The sequence below is a fragment of the Sus scrofa genome, chromosome 9 (genome assembly GCF_054392235.1).
Source record: "Sus scrofa isolate SSC_HxYL_T2T_F1_AM1 chromosome 9, Sscrofa_HxYL_maternal_Yorkshire_Landrace_v2.0, whole genome shotgun sequence".
Classification (NCBI taxonomy): Eukaryota; Metazoa; Chordata; class Mammalia; order Artiodactyla; family Suidae; genus Sus; species Sus scrofa.
Window position 1 is genome coordinate 134,374,657 of NC_139391.1, and position 14,078 is coordinate 134,388,734.

At 43.1% G+C, this 14,078-nt stretch overlaps 1 long non-coding RNA gene across 1 annotated transcript in view; it reads left to right on the forward strand.

The window, feature by feature from the left end:
• Positions 1-14,078, forward strand: part of LOC106507881 (uncharacterized) — a 191,435-nt gene that overhangs the window by 25,514 nt on the left and 151,843 nt on the right. The window lies entirely within an intron of this gene.

The window sequence follows — 14,078 nt, forward strand, 5'->3', positions numbered from 1 at the left end:
TTTTATTTGGGCCCTGGGACCAGTTCTTTGTCGTGGGAGGTTAGCAGGAGTCCTGGGCCCACCTTTGGTCCAGGGAGTTGAGTGCATGTGTACTTTCTGTGGATCTCTCCCCCTCTTCCTCAGGGTTCTTGGAGGGGGGCATGTGTTTGGATAGTGTAGCTATGGGATAGAAGCCACTTAGCTTACATCCTGAGCAAGAAATGACCTGTGTTTTTCAAAAAATAATTCAGTGTGAGTTGTTATTCTTTATTTTAAGAGGGTGTTTAGCAAAGATTTTTTTTAATTGTATGATTTTTAAAGATTGTACTTCATTTACAGTGATTAGAAAATATTGGCTATATTCTGGTGTTGTGCACTACATCCTTGGAGCCTATCCTGCACTCGGTAGTTTGTACCTCCCACTCCACCATCCCTGTATTGCCCCTCCCAATATCCCCAGTGGTATCCACTAGTCTGTTCTCTATATCTGTGAGTCTCCTTCTTTTTTTTATATTCACTAGTTTATTGTATTTTTAGATTCCACACATAAGTGATATTGTACAGTATTTGTCTTACTCTGACTTATTTCACTTAGCATGATGCCCTCCAAGTCCATCCACATTGCTGCAAATGACAAAATTTCATTCTTTTTTATGGCTGAGTAGTGTTCCATTATATACATCTTCTTTATCCATTCATCTGTTGATGGACATGTAGGTTGCTTCCATGTCTTGGCAACTGTAAGTAATGCTGCTGTGAACATTGGGGTGCACGTATTTCTTCTTTAACATTTTTGGGTAAGGAGTGGAGATAACCTGTATTTTGCTGTACTATTCGGGGTTTGAAGGTTGAAACTGAAATATCCCTGTCCCATTCTTACTAATATGTTTGAAGTAGTCCCTTCAGGGAGGAATTTGATAGAAGCAAGGAGAGGTTTACAGAATCGCTGGGGGAGCTGGCTGGGAAATAAAGGTTGGGTGTTAGCACCTTGTAAGTAACCTCAAGTGAAGAAATCACCAGGAAGCCAAGTTGCCACTGATGACCCCAGTGGCCTGCAGCACTGAAAGGGGTGATTCTGAAGAGGACACTCAGGGGCTGACATCCAGCCCCAGGTCTGCCCACACACCTGCTTGTAGCTACTGATAGAGAGAAGTGGTTTTTACTTTGATTACACCTCTCAATGGCAGGTTACACCAAGAACCCTACTGGCAAGGAAGCCTGGGAAATGTCGTTTATGGAGGCCCTGCCCTTGTGGTACAAAAGGACACAACAAAAAATTTCTGGTACAAGTTCTCCTTGTTTTTCTCAGGAAATTCAGGTGGTCATTCCTCCATAACCTGTTTTCTCTTGAAAGCTCCTTGAGGTCAGATTATTATTATTTTTAAAAAGTTTATGACTATACCTGTGGCATTTGGAAGTTCCTGGCCTAGGGATTGAATCCGAGTGGCAGCTGTGACCTATGCTGCAGCTGTGCCAGTGTGGGATCCTTTAACCCACTGTGGGGCCAGAGAAGGAGTCCAAGCCTCTGCAACAACCTGAGCTGCTGCGGCCGGATTCTTAACCCACAGCGGGAACTCCTTGAGGGCAGATCTTAATCCGTTCTCTATCCCCAGTGCCAGACAAAACCAGACAATAAATTATTCTGAGTTGATTTGAATGGAATGACAACAGAATCAATAGTAACTAAGAAAGTTCTCCCCGTGTGTTGGAGTTAGATTTTAAGATCATCTCTTAGTAGAATCTAATAATAATTCTTCCTAATGACAGCCCTAGATGCTGCCCCAGCTTAAGCCATTTTCCTTCCTAGCCTGCTCAAAGACCATGAAGAGCTTCTTGCTCCACAAGTGGCCTTAAGTTTGAGTTCTGGGTCCTGTCCGCACAACCCAAGTGGGAGGTTTTGACAATAGTTTGGTTTACTGGATCCATTGAGACTGTCGGTTACATATTTTTTGCTTTCACCGGCATTGTCAAGTTGGTTGTATAGAGTTAGTCAAAGCATTTCTTTCTTTATTCATGTGGTTCCAGACAGGCCCTTCATCCTCTGGCAGAGTTGGGATCTCTCTGGGAATGTGGAGTTTATGCGTGCCCACTGGGTCCAGGTTTGGAGTATTCTAAGTCAAACGAAGGTAGAGTGGATTTGGGTGTTAGGTTTGGGTTCAGCCATCAGAAAAGGATACTTAGGAAGGGGAGGGCCAGACCCTGGTGTCATTTCATCTGAGAAGACACAGGGTTAAAACTCCGGAAGATAAAAGACATCCTCTTGATATTTATTTTCCTCACCCCAAAAGGCTAAGACTATTGTGTCTATAGTAAAAACAATGGTGGAATGACTCAGACTTATTTACAACCATCAAAGAAATGAAAGATACAGATCATGTCACTAATTAATCTTTTTATCATTATCAAGTGGTGACTGTACCCGGCTGAAGTGAGCTGCGTGCATAATAGCACAATTATGGGGATGTGATGATGTCACAGCTGCTAGTGCCCAGCAGTTAGCCTCTCTTTTCCATTCCCACCCACCCTGATCTGTGGCTATATTTAGGTGTTTTATACTGTGTACCTGGACCACAGTCGATTTTACAAAATTAAAAGAATAGAAGAGTCAGAGTTTTCATAGGAAAAATCAGGCTTCACAATGTCTATCTCCCTTGGTGACCCATGTTCCTTCTTGGTTAATATATTTTCTCCTGTGTTGCACCTAGAATCATGGCTGAAACACAATCATGAGTTTACTTTGTGTAAAGGGAAGTAGGGCATTGAGCAATCATCTAATGAATACAGTCAAGATGGTTAGTGAATCTGGAAAATTCCACTCTCAAAAAAATTACTTTCTCTCCTCTGTAGCAGATTTCCTCTTGGCCTTAATTATCCACAGAGTTGTCCAATTTTCTGATAGTCTCTACCGTTGTTGACATCACCTTAATAATTTATTTAATGGATCTCCCTGGGTTCACTTGGGAACCCTTTATTCTTAGTGGCTTCTTTTATCAATTAATTTATGTATTCAATAAACATTGAACACTGTTCCAGTTATCTATTGCTGTATAATAAGCTACCCTAAAACCTAGTGACTTAGTGCCGTAATTTATTATCATCATGTCTAGTTCTTGATGTGGATGGGCTCAGCTGGAGTTCCTCGTACAGTTCCGGTCAGTGGTAGCAAAGGCTAGAGTCACCTAAAGGTTCGTCCACTCTGTGCCTGTCGCTGGGCTTTTCAGGAATCTCTTTCTCTCTGCGACGTTTAGCTTGGGCATCCTCAGAGCCTGTTGGTTGTTTTGGTCATCGGCCTTGTTACCTTGTGACCAGCTTTCTCTAGCACAAGTGTTCTAAAAAAAATCCAAGTGGAAGTTGCAGAGCTTTTTTGGACCTGGCTGTGGATGCCGTGCAGATCACGTCTCTCTTCTGTTTGTCCAAGCAGTCACCAGCCAGCCCAGATTCCAGGAGCTGGAGAAATAGATTCTGCCTCACAATAGTGGAGAGGCTTGTGCCTTCAAGGAAGGAGAGAACCCATGGAGGTCATCTGAATCCAGGCTACCACAGGCACCTGCCGTGTGACGGGCCCTCTGATAGGTGCTGGGGAAAAGCTGAAAAAACCGGGCACTGCCTCTGCCTCCGAGGAGATTAAAGTCTAGCCTAATTATCTTTAGTTTGACGTGATGGTTTTTACAGTCAAGTGCTACACAGTAAATCTCAACATCAAGTGTATTTGGTTCTGAAACTGGCAAAACAGCTGTTCTGATCATTTGTGGTCTGGTCATTTTGACTTTTTCAATCACCAAACTGAATGAAATTTGTGGTTCTCTAATCTATAGCTTGATAACCAATTTGATGAGCTGGTTCATCCCTGTATTTTTTAAAACATAGTCTGAGCAAAACTGGGAAATTCATCTGTGGCTTAACCTATTGACTTCCTGCTGAGCCAGGAGGCTGCATCTAGCTTTTTAAACTCGTAATAGGGCCTAGAAGAGAAGCTGAAAAGTCAGATTTTGCTTCTGATGAGCTTCTGTTCTTCGGGCAGTTCTGATCTCCTGCAGCTGAAGCAATGTGTGACAGTTGCGGAGCAAGAGGGGCACCCAGACACTCCTGATAAACTAGGCTGGGCGGGATCTTTCAGCTTCCCTCCTGGGAATTGTCTTTTGGGGGAAAGGAATGGGTTATTTGCCTCAGTTTTCTTCTCTCTTGTCGTTAAAGGAAGGTGATTGAGGTTCGTTAAGTAAAAGGAGATTTCAGGACAGGAATGTTGACAGAAGAATCGGTGCTGTTCAGCAATTCTCAGATCTTATTGTTTTTGGCACAGTTTGTGTCCATGCAGGGTAACAGCTATGAGGGGCTGGGGGAGGGGGCTCATGATGACACAAGCGATACCTTGACATTTCAGAGACAAAGGTCCAAACCTGAAAAGGTCCAAGAGAACATAGGATTCCCGGGCACCCTTGTCAAGCTCCCTGCTGTGAAATTCGTACCATACTGGGCCTTCTAGGTTATATATGTCTCAGTGACATCGCACGGAGTGTGAATAGGCATCACAGGCGATATTAGAGTAAATAAAGTCAGTAGAGTGAAATGACAACAATAACACGTACTTGGCCTTAAAGACAAGACAGGTTCAAGCAAAACTAAACCGTGGCATCACTGTCATGTGGCAAGTCTCCTCCTATGACCACCCTTCACTCAAGTTTTAGTGGCCTTGTAGCTCCTACTTCACCCCATGCATGTTTCTCTCACACTAGCGAATCTTGTGTCCCCTGGGTATGGTTACTAAATTAAACTTCTTTCCATTTCTCATGCCTATTTCTGTATCTATCTGAAATGCCTATGTCTACTTATCTGGAAATTCACAATAGATTTTAATGACATCCTGTTCTTCATTGGGCCAGCATATACGTATTTGATGTGTTTTGTGTGAGGTTGTTATTTTGTGTCTGCTGATAGATACATCACTTTATAACATTTCATTACATCACTTTATAACATTTTCACCTCCTTTCCCCAACTGGTTGGCAAACTGGCAGGTGTTTCCCTCTACACACAAACATACATACATGTATGTAGCATGTATACACATGTACACACAGGAGAGACCTCTCAACACTGATCCACATGTTCCAAGCTCCAGTTGCCTCTTGTCCTTACAGGTTAAAATCAAGTAGGTTACTTTATAAATACCTTGATGATTTAGATCAAATACGTATTTTAATGGACTACTCAGATTTTTAAAGCACCTCAACTTCATACTCATAGAAACGACAATAATCTAGATTGTTGCTCATCTTTCCTCCGGGAAAATTCTTTTCAGAAATCCATGAGAAACATAAGTACTTGAGTCTGCAAGTACTTGTGATTGATTATTTGAGGCAAAAGTGATTTTTCCTACCCCCTGGAATTACAGAAGTCTTACTTTTCAACTAGAGGCTACCGAGCCTTTGAATTTCCATGCTGACCTTGTGGGTGACTATCAAGTTTTGTTTTTATTGATTGTGAGAGAGTTACAAGCATGGCTTGGAGGATTTAAGCTCTTTCCGTATAATGTCTAAATAGTGCCGCAGTTGGACTCCCTAAATGAACACACACTTTGAGTTGAAACGTGTGGTTGGCCTCTGGAAAAAAATCTCCTAACCATCGTGTCATCCCTGCTCTTCCCTCTTCCACCTAATTTGCTGTCGCTAAAAGCCTTTTATATACAACGTTTGGTGCTGCCCCTGTCTCTCCATTAGACAGGAGCATCCCAACTTGCCAGATATCAGGGCCACCAGGAACCATTTTCCATTCTCCAAATCTCATGAATTATTTTGACATTCCTGATAATCACATTAACAGGGACTAAAGTTTTCTTCTCATAATTAGGCTTCTACTTAGAAGGTAGATCCAGTTGGAAGCATTAACATCATAATGGGCCTTTATTCACACAAAATGATGAGGACTGAGAGCAGATCTTTTCTGGAAAACAGGTTTTGATGAGGGCAAGGTGGCGATTGAATTTGGGACAAAGGTAGCTCACCGCAGTCTTAAAGCCCTGGATTCAGAAGTAGGACATCCTACCCTATGGAGAATCCAAAATGATCCATTGACGTGCAGAAATCTTCTATTTATTTGAAAAGAAGATATTAACTCTTCTCTTTATTTTAATTTTAAATTTCATCTTAAAGGGTTTTTTTGTTTGTTTTGGCATGTGTATTTTTTTGAGGCACACAATACTGAAATACACGTGTACCTTGTAAGTAAAAATACCCAGTTTGGATATGCCTCACGATCTTTTTATTGGCAGAGGGACGTGATCTAAAAAGTTAGAAACCACTGCTTACAAAGAATGAATGTGAATGAGGCCCTCACGCTGCTACATGGAAGAACAGGAAATGGTTACAGAACAAGTATTTGCAACCTCAGAATTCTGACTCCAGTTATTCCTGATTTCAGTTCATTGATCAATAGGTAGTTTACTAACCCTCAACCTGACGCAGGACAGTCCCTTTTAAGATGTGGAGAAATTGCTCAATCTTAGGATGTTGACCGAAGAAAGTAGATTTTAATCATGCTTTTTTTTTTTTCATGTTGTTTTCTCAAGGGTCCCATGGGAACAGAAAGTTTTGAGGGTGTTTACTGTTTGTGCAAGATGACTGGTTGGGTAAAGAAGTCCAAAGTTTATCATCTGCAGAACAAATAAAGCCTGGGCAAAGGTAACTGAAATGAGCATCTCCCATCTTGTCCCTTCAGCATGTCTAAGGGGATGTTTGCCCCAAGGATTGCATAACCGAGAACCAAATCCATGCAAGTCACACGGAGAGGAGGTGCCTTTTAGACTCCAACCCGTTAAAAATAGTCACTGACGTCTATTCTTCGTGCTTTGATAGGCAGTTGATGGCGGTGCCTGTACAAAATCATTAAAAAAAAATCTATTTGTGGGTGAGCTCCTTCTAACTATCCAGGTATTACTTGCCCAACAACATCTGAGGGGCTGAATTAGAATTGCTTTCTCCTTCCCCAAAGGTAGACACAACATGGTGCTAGGCAAATGCTGAAAAAAGTTGACTAATCCAGGGCTCATCTGGACTTTCGGTGGTGGTGGTGACAAGTGACAGCAAGGACACCTGGACTATTTTTGTGATGACCCCATGGTGCTCACTGACGAGTATTCAAAATGGACAACGTGGAGTGTGACGCTTGGCTCTCTTTTAGAAGAGAACATCTGGGCATAAAAGTTGATGGAGAAGAGGGGATGTGGTTGGGTGGTTGAGCGTAAGAACTTATTGGGAAAAAATGCTTTGGGTCTCAGAGAGCCTTACTGACCAAATATTTACTTAATCATTCTCATTTTTTTGACTCTTTGTTGCTGTTTTTGTTGGAACGTGATGTTTATAAAGCCAGTCAAAGACGCATTTTATATAGTACAGTCATGCAGTGTGATAATAAACGAGCAGAAGCCAATTATGGATAGAGGCTAAGTAAATGACAGAGTTGACCTTTCATTGCAAAATTAGGTTTTGCAGAGTTTTATACACTTTTTCCAAATACGTTTATCACCCGAAGACTTTTGCTCAAATAGATATTTAAGAGAGGGTTTGAACATTAAGAACAAAGCCATCAGATGGAGCCTCTCTGCCTCCTTTTTGGATGGTTGAAAAAAAATTCTAACAGAACTGATCATATGTTGTGGGAAATGCACAGAGAATTGCCTCTGTCCATGTGAGTGTATGTGGCTATGCAAGGTAACAACTAAAACTCGTTAGTGTCCAGAGTGTCCAGATAAACATAGCATTTACTATATAACTTTTTAAAAAGAAAGAAAAAAAAACCCCCAGTTTTCCAATATGGAAAAGATACATTCCCATATCTGAAGCCTAAGTCATACGCTATGACCTTGGTTTGAAATTTCACTCATGACCAGCCACCCACGTGGAAAAACTAAATGCAGTACCCATTTAGTGTAGATATTTGCGAGTCCTGAAGACTACGAGACATTGAACTGGGTGGTCAATGGGTGTGTAGACTCTGGACTCTCAAAGTCCAGGGCAGACAGTTATCTTTCTGAGTCTGTAAACTTGTAGTTTTTCCTGAAAGCAATGACCTTTGGAGGGTCCACCAAGCTCTAGGATTCCGTCAGCCACCTGTCCAGCGCTTCCCACACTGTGCACCGTCTCTTCTCCCTTTAAAAAGGAGCTCCTTTCGGAGAAAGGTTGGGAGCTGGGAATGTGTGCATGTTGAGAGGAAAAGTGAGCTGCATGGGGAGAGATGATGGAACAGTTTGTGGTTCCAAAATAGCCTTGGAAACTTGCAGAGGCTCGCAGATGAGCCAATGGATAATAATAAAAACAATAGTTCTATACCCAGGGACACGAAGGCATTTGGTGAAGAAGATGACAGAATGGCAGAGAAAACGGGAGGGACAGAAGGACCGAGCCGAGAGAGCCAGAGCGAGGGTGCACAGGAGGCGCACGGCTGGCGGGCTGCAAGCTCAGAGGGCCTGCTTTTCCAATCTGGCACGGAGCTTGATGAGTCTGTTTATTCAGCTACGGTATCAGACGTTCCCTTTTCCTGCCCGAAGAAGTCCCCTTTGAAGAACTGCTCTGCTGGGGAGTAGTTTCCCCTTGGACGGGCTACTCCTGTTTTCAGACCTAAAGGAAAAGTGCTGGAAAGGCCACAAGAATGTTCTTTAAAGCGATATTCCAGCGCCACGTGAGGGGAGGATGAAATAGCAGTAAAAAGATTTATTTCCTGGTTGAGGTATTTTTTTCCCCTCTCATGTGAATTTCGTGCTGCACAAAGGTGTCACATGAATGCAACGGGGGTCAGATGTTGTTGGGTTCCCTCCAGACCTGTGTGGTCCGGTGGAGGCTGGGGGTTGGGGGGGGGGCAGGGGCATCTCAAGCTTCTGTAGGCCTGGAGTGAGGAAGGCACCCCTGCGAGAGGCAGTGGGCATTCACTAGCACTGCCATTCGAGCCCTGCAAGGCTTTACCTGCAGAGGACTCAACAGTGGTGAATTACCAAGAGGACCAGCCTCTGCCTTCAAAGCAGAGCAGAGCCGAGAAGTTTCGGGACTTGGGAGACAGGGCTCGTAATCAGATCGGGTCATTCAGAAGTTGACATTTTAAAAAAATTTGTAAATGATTTTTATTTTTTTCGATTTTTAACTCCGGGGTTTGACGATGAATTTCTTCGATTTCAGTGCCTCTTTTTCCCTTGCAAAGAAGGTTTTCCTCTCGCTCTCACGTGGATCCTGTGAACTAGCTTGGGCAAGACGTCAGCTGTCTCAGTTTGCCTCCCTACCAGAGGGTCTGGCCCAGCGAGAGATGGTTCCCCAGCGTGTTATGGGCAGGGGCACAACGGCAACCCAGGGCACCTGACTCCTGGACCAGGTCTCTGTTCTCTGTGGTCTTGGGACCTGTACAAAGGGACAATGGGAGTTGCCGAGAAAAAGGCAGGTGACCTTCTCCGTCTCCTCCCAGGCCCATAGAAAGTTGCTGGGACTTTGAAGCCAGTGCTTTGCTGTGCCCGACCGTGCTCTCCAGGACTGGCCTGAGGGAGGAGATTCAAAGCGAAACCTTCAGAGGGGAAGCTCAGATTCTAGTCCCTGTGGCTGCCCAAGCCTCTGGTGGGTTTGTTTGGTCTTTACCTGCACCGCATAAAGCAGGAGTTCTCCAGAATGAAAAGGGTCCTTTGATCCATCTCTGAGATGAACCCTTTGAGCGAGAGATGCCACTTCACGGCGAGGCCTGGCTTTCCCGGGGAGGGGATGGGACCCGCACTCTCCCCCTGACTCCCTTTTGAGACCCTGACTCATGGGAGGCTCAGGGCCTGGGGGCGAGGCTCAGGCAGGGCTTACGGGAGGATTAAGAGAGAACCAGCATTTTCTTCCGGGCAATATGGGTTTGTCTGCCAGGGCTCTGGGGAGAAACCAGAAGAGGGCTCGTTACGCGCTGCCTCTTCTGCTTTGATATACGCAGCCTTGTATTTTATCTGTTTCTGGGTGTTTGTCTCCTCTCTACACGTAGAGCTGAAGTCGCTCGACATTGAGCCGTATCTTGTAATTATTTGTATCCTCTGAGGCTTCCTAGTGCTTAAAATATCTGATGCGTGAATGGGAATCCATTTCCAGCCACCCCCTTATCCCACCGTCTCTCCGCCTGTGGCTTGAATCGGAACCACCTGGGAAACAGGCACACGTACTTTGAAATAAGGCCTGAGCTGAATCTCACGTGAACCAAAGTTTAAGAATTGTTGCTTTATCCCTTTTCTCCTTGGCTTTGAGAGCTCTTGGTGACTTTGAGCAATGCTGTAACCACAAACACAGTCTCAGGTGTGCGGAGTGTTTTCTGATGTGCAAAGCTTATTTCTCATGTGCGTCTCATTGAATCCTCCTGGAACGGTCGAAGTTACTAACAATGAAGTGGGTTCTTTTCCCACTCACTTTGCAGACGAGGAGACAGAGGCGTGCTGGTCTTTGACTCGCCCGGCCCGTTTGTAGCAGGGCCTGTGTTCATCCCCAGGCTTGTGAGTCCAGGTACCGGGCTCTTGCCCCGCAACCCTTGCAGCTCCGTGCCTTTGCTGGCATTGCCGTTTTTTGTTCGAAAGTGTTATTATTCCTGGAGTTCCGTTGTGGCTCAGCGGTAATGAACCCGACTAGTATCCATGAGGACGCTTGTTTGATCCCTGGCCTCGCTCAGTGGGCTGAGGATCCTGTGTGGCTGTGGTGTAGGCCGGCAGCTGCAGCTCTGATTTGACCCCTAGCCTGGGGACTTTCATATGCCACGGGTGCGGCCCTCAAAAGACCAAAAAAAAAAAAAAAGAAGAAGAAGGTGTTTTTCCTGATGCAGCTGGCTGTCCACACAGCTGGGGACAGTTACCGTGATAAAGATATGAAGCCGGGAGAAGCTAACACTGTCTGTATTCCTAGCGAAGCCTGGAGTAGGCCAAGCAGCTAAGGTAGGTAATGAGATATCCTCTCATGCAAATATTAGAGTACAGAATTTTTGTTCATTATTTAATTGGAAAAGCAGAACTGGGTACCTGGTAAGAGGTAAGTCAAAGGCCGGTCTGTGTGTTGGGTGACCTGTGCTCTCCCGACTTCCTTTTACTGGGAATGGGGAAGGGCTAGGAAGCAGGCCGAGCCCCTAGAATTTGCTGTGTGACCGGATTCCCAAGGATGAGCAGTCCAGCTCTGTTGAGGCTGGCTGTGGTAGAGGTCTGGGAAGTTCCCAGCTAGGGCCAAACAGGTGCCCGAGGAAGAAGGGTGGGCCCGTGGAATGCTGCCAAGGTGGTATTCCTCTCCCTTGATTTAAAGGGTCCAGAAGGCTCCAGCGTTCACTTGGCACTCAAGGGGACCCATAGCCACACTTGGAGAGGCAATATAGTGGTTGCTGCAGGGCATTCTCAACAGAACTTTCTGGATGGCTGTTTGCTCATTGGCGAGTGGCAATATGCAGACAGCCGTCAGGAATGGAGTCTCATCAACTGAAAGAAAAGATGGGCCTGAAACTTTTGCTCGTGCTCAATTCTCTTCCACCCAGCTGGGGAAGGAGCGCTTCTTTCATCGTGGAGTAATAGATGATTGATTTGACTGTACCCTGATTAGAAAAGGTTTCATTTTACTTGTGCATGGTACATGGAATTAGTTAAGGGTTGCACAGGAAAAGAAGTGATGGACTATTGTTCACATTAAATTATAATGACAGCCTTCCTAACCACTGTGTATTTATTATGTAAGAAAAGAAAATGTCTGGTAAAATTCTGTATAGGTTAATAACACCTTCATAATATACTCCTTCTTTTCTATTGACTTGAATAGCCCTCCTACTGACTTTTAATGGATTATTAGAGTTAATTACATCAATTGCAATATAATTGATTCTTAAATACTATGTAGAAACCTCATACAATTATGGAAAAACAAAAGTTATCTAGACATCTCAGATCAAAAAAGATTTGGAATTCCTGCACATTTAATTTCTGATAATCACTAGTCAGTTTGGACATTAAGATTGCATGGTGTCCTGTTTTCTCTTTGCTAGGTTTTGACAGAATTGATAGTTTTACAACATTTAACTCAATACGCATGGAAATATAAGATTAAAGCTGTGAATGCAATTTTTTTTTTTTCTAAAAAAAGATCACATCATGGCTTAAAAGCTAAAATGTGTTACCTGCCTAACATTGACAGAAACAAACTCAAGGGAAAAATCAAAAGTGGATTTGATGTTGAGTTTTAGAAATCTCTTCTCCACAGGTGTAAAGATTCCTGTGGGTCTTAGGGTTTGTTACCTGAGGGCTTTAAAATATGACAAGGGGATGAATTGCCTAAAGGGGCAAAAAATTTCTCGCATTTTATTACCAGACATGGGTTGTGTGTTCTAATGTCAAAACCACTGGCTGAAAAGTGAAACATCATTAATATCTGTTATTTGATGTCATACAGATCAAAAGAAGGCCGTATAATACAGTTGTTTGAATGCAACCTTTTCATTTTTAATGGATTTGGGAAAACCAGTTTGCGGGTATTGACATAGTTATAAATGTGAGTTTTCCAAGGGATTCTCCTGCTTCACAGATACAGATTTCTAGACCATTCTAAAATGGTCTACAAATGAGTGTATAAAAGAGTGACAGCCTGATGCAGTGGTCAGGTCACTGGAATAGGCAGGCCCAATGCTTTCTGTTACCACTTAGCTCAGTGACTTACCATGACTAGGTCTTAACGTCAGGGTGAAAAAGTCAGAGTGGGAGAGAGAGAGTAAGCGAAAGAGAACCTTTAAACTCTCCCTGGATGCTGCTGCCTTTGAAGTCCTGGTGCTCTTATTGTCTATAGTAACTCATTTGGTTCTTAGTAGAAGCTGCCTTATTTCGGCACGTACGTTGTGTCTATCAATATGCCTCAGTATGTGCATGTGCACGTCTTATCTAGTTAACTTGGTTATAAGTTTCCAAGGGGCCATGGCACATACACCTCTATGTCCTCAGAACATACACTGCTGTTTCCTAGCACAGACCAGCTACTGTTTGAGCAGCCAATCCAAAGGAAGTGTTTCCACTTATTTCTGAAAATCTTGATATGATATAATAAGGATAATGACAAAACATCCCATGCATTTATAAGGATAATGACAAGACATCCCATGTAATACATTTTATCTGATGAAACTTTGAACTTTAAATCAGATGCATTTAAGATGTAAAATGTTACTCAGTTTTTTCATAAATTGAAATCCCATTTCCAGTAAAATTTTTAATAAGAACTGCAGCACCCTATTCTAAAGATCATCTGGAAGGGCAGAGCATGACAGTAGCCATGAAAAACAAACAAAAAATTAAAAGGACTGGGGACTACTCTAGTAGTTATCAAAACAAACTATGTATTCATTGTTTTTAGTTTTTATTTAAGTACAATTGATTTACAGTATTGTGTCAGTTTCTGCTGTACAGCATGGTGACCTAGTCATACATATATATGCATTCTTTTTCTCATACTATCTTCCCATCCTGTTCTATCCCAGGAGACTGGATATAGTTCCCTGTGCTGTGCAGTAGGACCTCATTGCATGTCCATTCTAAATGTAATCATTGGCATCTACCAACCCCAGACTCCCCATACAGTACACAATGATAATGACCCAATTAATACAAAAGTTCCGTGATGGAGAACTGAAATAACCAAAAGATTAAAGTCCAGAAACAGAACCTAGAATATAGGGGAATTTAACAGTTATTTTACAGAGGCATTTCAAATCCGTAGCTAAAGAGGAGACTGTTCAGAAAATGGTACTAGGAAAACTGGCTCTCCATCTGGACTCATACCATACGCAAAAGTAAATTCCAGATGGAATAAAGCTCTAAACATAAAAATCAAATCTATACAAGTACTGGAAGGAAATATGAACGAAGCTTTTTTACTATTCTTGGGTGAGAAGGTCTTTGTAAATAAGACGGGAAATCCAGAGGCCATTAAGGAAAAGCTCACAGAGTTAAAAATATATACACTGAAAGTTAAAAGAGAAATGGCAGTTCGGGAAAAAATATTTGAGTTAGACATGACCTAAAAAAGAGTCACTATCCACCATTCAAATAGTGCCGCAAGTTAATAAAAAAAACATTAACACGTAAAATGGGC